Raw genomic sequence first — 10,024 nt, forward strand, 5'->3', positions numbered from 1 at the left:
ACAGGAGAGGGGCTGCAGAAGCAGGATTTAGGCTGCAGATGCATTTAGGACGCAGGATGCAGGATTCTGGATGAAGATACAGGATTTAGGAAGAAAACACAGGATTTAGGAAGCGGATGCGGGATTTAGGATGTAGACACAGGGTGTGGGAGGAAGGACTTAGGCTGCTGACACGGTCCCAGATGAAAAATACGGGACACGGACGCAGAACAGAGGGTAGGGGATGCAGAAGTGGGATTTGGGATGCGGAAGCAGGAGGGAGGATTTAGGATGCAGGATGGAGGATTCAGGATGCGGACGTGGGATAGAGGATTTAGGATGTAGATGCAGTGTCCCAGACAGTGGACACGGATGCAGGACACGGGCGAGGAGCTGCAGAAGCAGGATTTTGGGCGTAGGACACAGCACGAGATGAAAGAACAGAGGCAGGATTTAGGATGCAGAAGCGGGATTTAGGGTGCAGGTATGGGGTGGAGGTGCAGGACAAGGGATGGTCCAGCCCCGGAGCATCACGGCGCAGGCCTGGCCGTGCACAGGGATCTTGCAACACCCCAAGAGATGGGGAGTGTGTGCAACAAGCCGGGAAATGCAGATTTCCAAGGAAAAATTACAGCTTTTGAATCCCGTACAAGGATTTCGCTGCTCGTCCCCCATCTGGGAGGCAGAGCCCGGCCGCGTGGCCACATCTGCCCGCCAGATGTGCTGGGGCAGCGATTCAGGGAGGGGAACGGAGCCCCCGCGGGTGGGGAAACCTCCCCGCTCCCCCCTGCGCAGGCTGGTTTGGGAACTCCGCTCTCCCGTATCACACCTGCTCCGGAGAAACACCCGGATGGGACCGGGAAGGAGCTGGAAGGGGCCAATCCGGCCTCGCAAATTAATTTGATTGCAATTAAGCTTTTGTCCTGTGGTTGGGGGGGATGATGGGGATGAGGCGCGGCCAGGATGCGTCTATAGGGTTCACAGCCCAGTATGTTCCAGCAAGGACCCTGGGCTGAGCTTATATAGGGTCCCTGGGTGGGGTGGGGGTCCCCGGTGAGGCTGGTTGGACCGTCGGGGCTTGTTAGTGCTCTCGGGGTCCCGGCAGCGGGATGGGGGCAGCAGGAGGTGGGATGGAGATGCAGGACGCAGATGCAGGGCTCGGGGTGCAGGTGCAGGAGGTGGGATGGTGCAGGATGGGGAGGCAGGACGTGGGTGCAGGTGGAGGACACAGAGTGCAGGACATGGGATGCAGCTGCAGGGCTCCGGGTGCAGCTGCAGGATTTGGGATGCAGGGTGCGGGATGCAGCTGCAGGGTGCAGGTCCTGGCTGCAAGAAGTGTGATGCATGGTGCAGGATATGGGATGAAGGGTGCAGCTGCAGGATTTGGGCTGCAGGATGCAGATCCAGGGGACAGGCATGGGATACGGGTGCAGGATGCAGATGGAGGATGCAAAAGCAGGGTGCAGCTCCACGATGCAAGAAGTGGGGCGCAGGGGTGCAAGACACGGATGCAGGCTGCGGGGTGCAGGGTACAGCTGTGGAATGCAGACGCAGCTCCAGGATGGCGATGCACCACTTTGAGTAGAGAAAAATGGCAGGAACGTTTCCCCATCTGGTTTTTAGGGGCAAATCTGGAATTTTCCCGCTAACATCAGCCTTTTGGGGACTGGCAATCCAACAAGTTGGCTTCTTGCAGAAGCGTTTCTATTTTCTGAACCGGCCCCCATCAGCTTGGTGTCTCCAGGACAGCAAATATTAATTTAAGAAAAAAAACCTAAAGCTGGAGCAATTCCATCTGAAAACACCCAAATCCAGCATTTCCCTTTCTAAAACGGCATCTCCCTCCTTTCTCCTCAGCGTTTCACACTGTGGAGGTGCTGGAGGGGCTGGATTTTTGACTCGGGAGATGTTTTAGCTCTCGCAAAACGATCGCAGCAGCCTCGGGAAGGCCGCCACGTTCATAAAAGCAAAAATGCAGAGGAGTCTATTAAGGAAACTCCTGCAAAAACCCCTTCCAGAAAACATCGCAGGCAATGTTAGCTTTTTCTTTGGGCTTTTTCCCCTCTTATTTCACTGGGGACATGAGTTTTGCAGGTCGTTGAGTGCCAGGAGGACGGTGCAAGGTGGGGTTTTGCCCCTGGATCCTCCTGCCAGTGGCAGGGAGGGGTTTTACAGGGGAAAATCTGGAATTTGCAGGTTAAAAACAGAATTTGCAGGTTAAAACCTGCACATGTCCCCCAAAATTGGGGAATTGGCACCACGGATGCAGCCCAGTGGTGATGCCAGGGCCACAGGTGAGAGGACCCATTGGTGCCTCTCACCCAGCAGGCAGGAGAGGGAGAAAAATGTTTTAAAAAGGTAAAAAAAAGCTCCAAACTAGGCAGGCTGAGGTCATTTTTTTGGCGAGGAAGTCGGCTCCTTCGAAATGCCTCCGGGTCGGGTTTAATATCAGCAGAAACATTCTTGGGCAGGGTGGGGAGAAAGCACTGCTCTCACCGTCGAGAGCAGACCCTGAAAAACCCACAACGCCCTAAAAAAACCCAAAACACCCTAAAAATACCCAAAGCACCCCCACCACCCCCCCAAAAAAAAAAACCCAAACCCCTTTGCTGCTTTGCAATCCCCAGGCATGGAGCAAGCTCAGCATCGGGGCAGGGAAGAGTGAAATGGGCCCATGAAGGGGAAAAAGTACCCCCCGGGAACGGGGAACTGAACCTTTAAGTGGCTTTTGAGGATCAATTTGGCTCCTGTCAGGATTTTGGGGGATGCAGAGAGGAGGAAAGCGAGGGCTTCTGGCAGGGAAAATGCAATTTTTCCCACTGTCCTGGAGAGTTTTATCTCTTTGCTTATTCCCTCCTTGATTTAGCATCATCTTGCTGGGCTCAGCACCCACCAACACCCCTCCTTGGGCAAAGGGACCTGGGTGCAAGGACCATACCCCGCTGGAAAACATATCAAAAAGGAGGGGAAAAATTAAATTGATTGCATCTGCCGTGCTTTGCTTGGAGGGCTGAGCAGCTCGGGGGCCTTTCGGTGCCTTGCCGCGAGCCCTCGGCTGCCCTACGAAGCTGTTCTGGCTTTTCCAGTGATTTAGCACATTAGGAGGGTTATGGTTTGGCCGTGTTTATTTTGCTAAACCTCACAAACCCATAATAGAGCTTTGGCGGGGGGGGGGGGGGGGAGAGGAGGCGGAGAGATGCACTGAAAGGTTATTAAAAAAAAAAAGGGGGGGGGGAAAAAAACCCAAACCCAGCAGCTGAAGAGGGAAAATGAGTTTGGGATTGCAGCAGGACTCTGTCTGTGCAGAGCAGCGGCGGGTGGCGAGGATGCTGCACCTTGCTATGGGTGCGCTCCCCACCAAAATAAAGGTGGGGAAAAAATTGCACAGGAGGATCAGAGCGGAAAAAAAGCACCTGGAGGGATTCTGATGCCCACTGTGAGGGAGGAGCGAGGCAATGCTCCAGCTGGGGAAGGGGATTTTTCCTTCTGATGGCACCAGGAGAAATCCCAGGTCGGCCGGACCACCTCCCGCCAGTTATCACCCCCCTCCCACGGCCCCCCAGCACCTTGCTGCTTAATTCTAGGGGTTTTTTTTCTCCCTGATCCCCTCGGTTTGGTCCTATCTGCACCCTAGAGTTGCAGTCCTTCCTATGCAAGAGTCCTGCTCGTGACCCTCCAGAGCGCTCCCTAAAAAATTTCCCTAGCCCAGCACCCATAGGTGCCCCAACTTGGCCTTTTATAGGGGCAGGGCTGCTGGGAGGGTGGTACCCGTCCCTCTCGGGTGCAGGGTTTGGGGTGGACTCTGCGCCGTGGGATTGCTCCATCTCTGGAAAGACCAGCAGCGATGTCTCCTCCTGGCAATAGGCGTTAGGAGGTGTTGCAGAGTGCAGGGATGCTTGCGAGATGCGAGGATGTTTGCAGGATGCATGGATGCTCGCAGCGCACAGGGATGTTTGCAACGCGTGAGGATGCTCGCAGCACGCTGGGATGCTTGCAGGGTGCAGCGATGCCTAGAACGCACAGGGAAGTTTGCAACGTGCAGGGACGTTTGCAGCACGCAAGGCTGTTCGCAGCAGCGTCCGGGGATGCTTGCAAGGCACAGGAACGTTTGCAGCATGCGGGGATATTTGCAGCGCATGGAGGTATATGTGGCGCACGGGGATGCTTGCAGCGCGTGAGGATGTTTGCAGCCTGCAGGGATGCTCACACCACGCAGGGATGCACGAAGCCGCTTTGCAGGAGCCAGGGACACCCGCAGCAGCTTTTCGGGCTTTCCGTGACTCAGTTTCCCCTTCCCTGAGAGCAAGCACAGGACGAGGGCCCGTCGGTTTGCTCGGGGCTCGGCCTCGCAGGACACCGCGGCGCTGGGAAACCTGGCCGTGCTGCGGCAGCTTGGCTGGCGGCTTTGCATTCAGCACTTGGAGGGCGGCCAGGGGGAGCGCTGGGGGCCCGCTGCTCGCCAGATGTGATAAGGAAAGGTTCGGCCGAGGCTGGAAAAGGAAAGAAAAAGAGGACCAAAAAAAAAAAAAAAAAAAAGCAAAAGCAAAGCAAATTCCTTGGCAAATCAAAGCGAAATGCTTGCGGAGCGAGCACGCGGCCTTGCATCCAGCCATCCGTCTTGATAAGGGGCTCCCGGGAGGAGGAGGTGGTGGCGAGACGATGCCGGGGAACCGCTGGTAATTGCGCTTCATTGCAAGAAACCCATCAGATTTCCCACCGCTGGGTGACAAGGGGACGGGGAGCCGGCGTGCCTCAGTTTCCCCACCCTGTGCATGCACCGAGATGGGGGAAAGGGGTTAAAACCGTGTGGGTAAAACGCCTTGGAGGGGTTAATCCGGGCGATTTTCTGCCGGGTTTTATCCAAAACATATGTTTTTGCCACTATTCGAGTTATCTGGGATATTTCCTGCGTGTTTGCTCCTATGGCAACCGGCCCAGCATGAAAGACCTATTTACTGGGCCCGGGGATAAGGAACAGCCATATGGTGTCAATTTTGAAGGCGTTCCATCCCCTCCGCCTGTCTCCGGTTCTCCCTCCACCACGGTCTTGGCCACTTGAGGGGCGTCCACCCCGAGCCGGGTCCAGCCAGGGTCAGGGATGGACGCTGTCCGCAAGGTGACATGGTGGGTTGGTTTTGGGGAGCTCAGAGAAGGTGGAGATGGGCTGCAGCAGCAGTCTGAGGTCCTTCAAGAGGATAGGGATGGAGAGGAGGTATCTGCAGCAGCAGTCTGAGGTCCTTCAGGGAGAGAAGGATGGAGACAAAATACCTTCAACATTGATCTGGGATCCATCAGGAAGAGAGGGATGGAGACAAGGTACCTGCAGCACTGGTCTGAGGCCCTTCAGGGAGATAAGGATGGAGACAAGGAACCTATGACATTGGTTTGAGGTCTAGCCAAGACACCAGGCTGGAGACGGGGTTGGGGACAAGCTAAACACAGCCTAGGTCTGAGGTCCAACCAGGAGATAAGGCTGGAAGCAGGGCTGGAGACAAGCTACCTGCAACATAGGTTCAGGGTCCATCCAGGAGATGGGGCTAGAGACAGGGCTGGAGATGAGCTACCTGCAACGTTGATCCGAGGTCCATACAGGTGATGGGGCTGGAACCAGGAGGGAGAAGCTACCGATGTCAGTCTGAGGTCCACCCGGGAGATAAGGCTTGGAATAGGACTGGAGATGAGCTATGTGCAACACCAGTCAGAAGTTCATCCAGACTATGGGGCTGGAGACATGACCAGGGAGAAGCTATCTACAACATCATCCGGAGGTCCATCCCGGAGACAAGGCTGGGGACAAGCTACCTGCACCACGGGCCCAAGGTCCATCCAGAAGACAGGGTTGGAGACAACCTACCCGCAATGTCATCCTGAGGTCCATCCAGAAGACACGGTTGGAGACAACCTACCTGCGATGTCATCCTGAGGTCCACCCAGAAGACAGGGTTGGAGACAACCTACCCGCAATGTCATCCTGAGGTCCATCCAGAAGACACGGTTGGAGACAACCTACCTGCGATGTCATCCTGAGGTCCACCCAGAAGACAGGGTTGGAGACAACCTACCCGCGATGTCATCCTGAGGTCCATCCAGAAGACACGGTTGGAGACAACCTACCTGCGATGTCATCCTGAGGTCCACCCAGAAGACAGGGTTGGAGACAACCTACCCGCAATGTCATCCTGAGGTCCATCCAGAAGACACGGTTGGAGACAACCTACCTGCGATGTCATCCTGAGGTCCACCCAGAAGACAGGGTTGGAGACAACCTACTTGCGATGTCATCCTGAGGTCCATCCAGAAGACAGGGTTGGAGACAACCTACCTGCGATGTCATCCTGAGGTCCACCCAGAAGACAGGGTTGGAGACAACCTACTTGCGATGTCATCCTGAGGTCCATCCAGAAGACAGGGTTGGAGACAACCTACCTGCGATGTCATCCTGAGGTCCACCCAGAAGACAGGGTTGGAGACAACCTACTTGCGATGTCATCCTGAGGTCCATCCAGAAGACAGGGTTGGAGACAACCTACCTGCGATGTCATCCTGAGGTCCACCCAGAAGACAGGGTTGGAGACAACCTACTTGCGATGTCATCCTGAGGTCCATCCAGAAGACACGGTTGGAGACAACCTACAGCAAGGCTCAGCCCAGCTCCGGCCTGGGGCAGAAGGGTGCTGGGGAGGTCCCAGGGGCCATGAAGACCTCTTATCACCCCCAGAACCTACCAAGAGGGTGCTGAGAGGTCTGTCCCACCCCTGGCAGGTCCAGGCTTCTCTTGGAGGTAACCCCCATGCCCTGAGAAACCCAACAGATACTGCACGGGGCCGTTCTTTGCTCCTTCCTAAAGACTGGGGCAATTTTTGGACCCAGCGCCAGAGCGGCTCCGCAGGGTTAAATGACCGAAATACAGGAAAATGGGCCAAAACCATCCTCTAGTCTACCATGAAAAAAAAAAAAAAAAAGAAAGAAAAAAGAGTATTTTCTAATAATTCTAATTTTTTGTTGTTGTTGCTGGGCGTTTGCTGCAGGGAGAGATGATAAAGCCGGGCAGGACCAGGCACGGCGTGGGACAGGGAATTTTGGGAATGATTCACTCCCAAGGCCTCCCGCAGAGGTATTTCTGATGAAAAAAAGCCAAAATAGATTTTTTTTTTTTTTTTAAGAAAAAAAAAAGTTTTACAGAAGTGACCCTTCCCACCAGCCTTGCCATTTTTCTTTTTAATAAGAAAAAAAAGGCTTTCAGCCAAAATAAACCTTTGCTATGAAAACGTGTGTTTAGGCCAAAAAGCCCCTTTTCACTGGGGGGAAAATAAACCAACAAAAAACCTGTCCAACCCCTGAAGCGATGGGCTGACAAAGCTCACGGGGCGATGTGTCTTCTCTGGAGCCAACGGCTCTTCTTGTCCTCCTCTCCTCCTGCTCGTCCTCTCCTCCTCCTTCTTCTCCTCCCTCTCCTTCTTCTCTTTTCCTCCTCCTCCCCTCCTTCTTCTCCGTCTCCTCCTTGTCTTTGTCCTTGTCCTTCTTTGTGTCCTTGTCCTTCTGCTTGTCCTCCTCCTTCTTCTCCTCTTCCTCACCTTGTCCTTCTCCTCCTCCTCCTCTTCCTCACCTTGTCCTTGTCCTTGTCCTCCTCCTCCTCTTCCTCACCTTGTCCTTGTCCTCCTCCTCCTCCTCCTCCTCTTCCTCACCTTGTCCTTGTCCTCCTCCTCCTCCTCCTCTTCCTCACCTTGTCCTTGTCCTCCTCCTCCTCCTCCTTTCCTCTCCTTCTGTTGTCTCACCTTGCCTCTGTCTTCTCTCTTCGCATCATCTCCATCTTCTTGTCTTGCCTCTTCGTCTTCTCTTCACCTTCACCTTCCCTTCCCAGGTGACGTTTGTGCCCACGGGTGCTCCAGCCCAACACCCCTCCGGCCTCTGCACCCCCGTGACTTGCCACCGGCTCCCCACCCCTTCCCGCTCCGTGCCTCAGTTTCCCCGCTCAGATGAGTGCCTGCCGCGCTGCAGAGCGCATTCAGCAGCTGATGCCACCCGACGCCACCTCCACCGTCAAGGGTAGGGGGGCACCAGGCAGCCGGGTGGCATCTGTGGTCCTCTTCCCAAAAGGGGCCCCCCAAAAAAAACTTTCCCTCCTTGGAGATCCTCAGGAGTCAACGGGCAACGGGGGCAGCCTGGGGAGCTGGGCTGGCCCCGTGGGGGGAGCGGGATGGAGAGACGAGGTGTCTGCTGGGGATGGGATGGGGTGATGGGGACCAGGACGAGGTACCCAGTGGGGACTGGGACAAGGTACTTGCTGGGGAAGGGGAAAAAGGCGATGGGGACTGGGATGGGGTGGTGGGAACTGGGACAAGGTGATGGGGACTGGGATGAGGGACCTGACAGGGACAGGGATGGGGTGATGGGAACTGGGGCAAGGTGGTGGGGACTGGGATGAGGGACCTGATGGTGACAGGGATGGAGTGATGGGGACTGGGAGAAGGTGATGGGGACTGGGATGGGGTGATGGGAACTGGGACAAGGTGGTGGGGACTGGGATGAGGGACCTGACAGGGACAGGGATGGGGTGATGGGAACTGGGACAAGGTGGTGGGGACTGGGATGAGGGACCTGATGGCGACTGGGATGAGGGACCTGATGGGGATGGGGCAATGGGACCTGGATGAGGTACCTGCTGGGGACGGGGCTATGGGGACCAGGACGAGGGACATGCTAGGGACAGGACAATGGTAACTGGGACGAGGTACCTGCTGGGGATGGGGTGATAGGGACCATGATGAGGAACCCTCTGGGGATGGGGTGATGGGGACCAGGAGGAGGTACTGGCTGGGGCCGGGGAGATGGGAACTGGGACGAGGTACCTGCTGGGGCCGGGATGATGGTGACCGGGATGAGGTACCTGTTGGGGACAGAGCGACGGGGACCAGGACGAGGAACCCGCCGGAGCCCAGCACGGGGTGACGGCGACCAGTCCACGGCGATGGGGAGCATCTCCCACCTTCAGCCACCCCACCCCAACCCTGAGCTCTGCACCCACAGCCTTCCCCCTCCCCAAACCCGCAGCGGAGGAGGAGAGGACCGTGGTCCCCGTCTTGCTCACCCCCAAAAACGCTACGGACGGCTCCCGTGGGGTTGGGAGCGCCGAGGGCCGGAGCGCGGGGAGCTGCCGGCTCAATGCCGGGGCCTCGCTCCCACGAGCGGATGAAAGGCTCCCTGTCCGAACGGCATTAGACGCGCTGCGAAGGCTCATTCCCGATCGGTCACGCTCCGAGGCGCAGCTGCAAAACCCCCTCTGGGAGCCCGGGATGCTCCGGGGGCTTTGTTCGGAGCAGCCCCACTTCCCGGGGAACCGTGACAAGATGATGGGATTACGGGGCTGGAGAAAAAAAAAAAAAAAAAAAAAAAAAAAAATTCACTCTTGCTGCAACCACGCTGGCACGGAGAAACAAAGGAGCTCCTCGAATCCCCGTGCTCCTGCCCCGTGAACGACGGACTCGGTTGCTCCACGGCCGTCTTTGACGGTCCCCGGGGATGCACCGGCCCCACGGCGTTTCGGGAACGGGCACAGGGAGGGTTTGAGGGTCCCCAAGGAGGGAGGGTGGCTTTTTGGGGGTGTCGTGTGTCCCGTCCCGTCCCGTCTCCCCCCCCCCCCCCCCCGCTTTCTGCTCCCAAATGCCAGCAGTGAGCGAGCAAGGAAAAGGAGGAAAACCTTGCAAGGAAGGAAACGGTGCAAGGAGGAAAAAGTTGCGAGGAGGAAAAACCTCGCATGGAGGAAAAACCTTGCAAGGAGGAAAACTTTACAAGGAAGGAAAACCTTGCGAGTAGGAAAAACCTTGCAAGGAAGGAAACCTCGCAAGGAGGAAAAACCTTGTGAGGAGGAAAAACCCTGCATGGAGGAAAACCTCGCACAGGGGAAAGCCTTGCAAGGAAGTAAAACCTTGCGAGCAGGAAAAACGTCGCAGGGAAGGAAAACCTCACATGGAGGAAAACCTTGCAAGGAAGAAACCTTGCAAGGAAGGAAAACCTCGCAAGGAGGAAAAACCTCGCAAGGAAGGAA

This window comes from Aquila chrysaetos, chromosome 8 (genome assembly GCF_900496995.4).
Source record: "Aquila chrysaetos chrysaetos chromosome 8, bAquChr1.4, whole genome shotgun sequence".
Classification (NCBI taxonomy): domain Eukaryota; kingdom Metazoa; phylum Chordata; class Aves; order Accipitriformes; family Accipitridae; genus Aquila; species Aquila chrysaetos.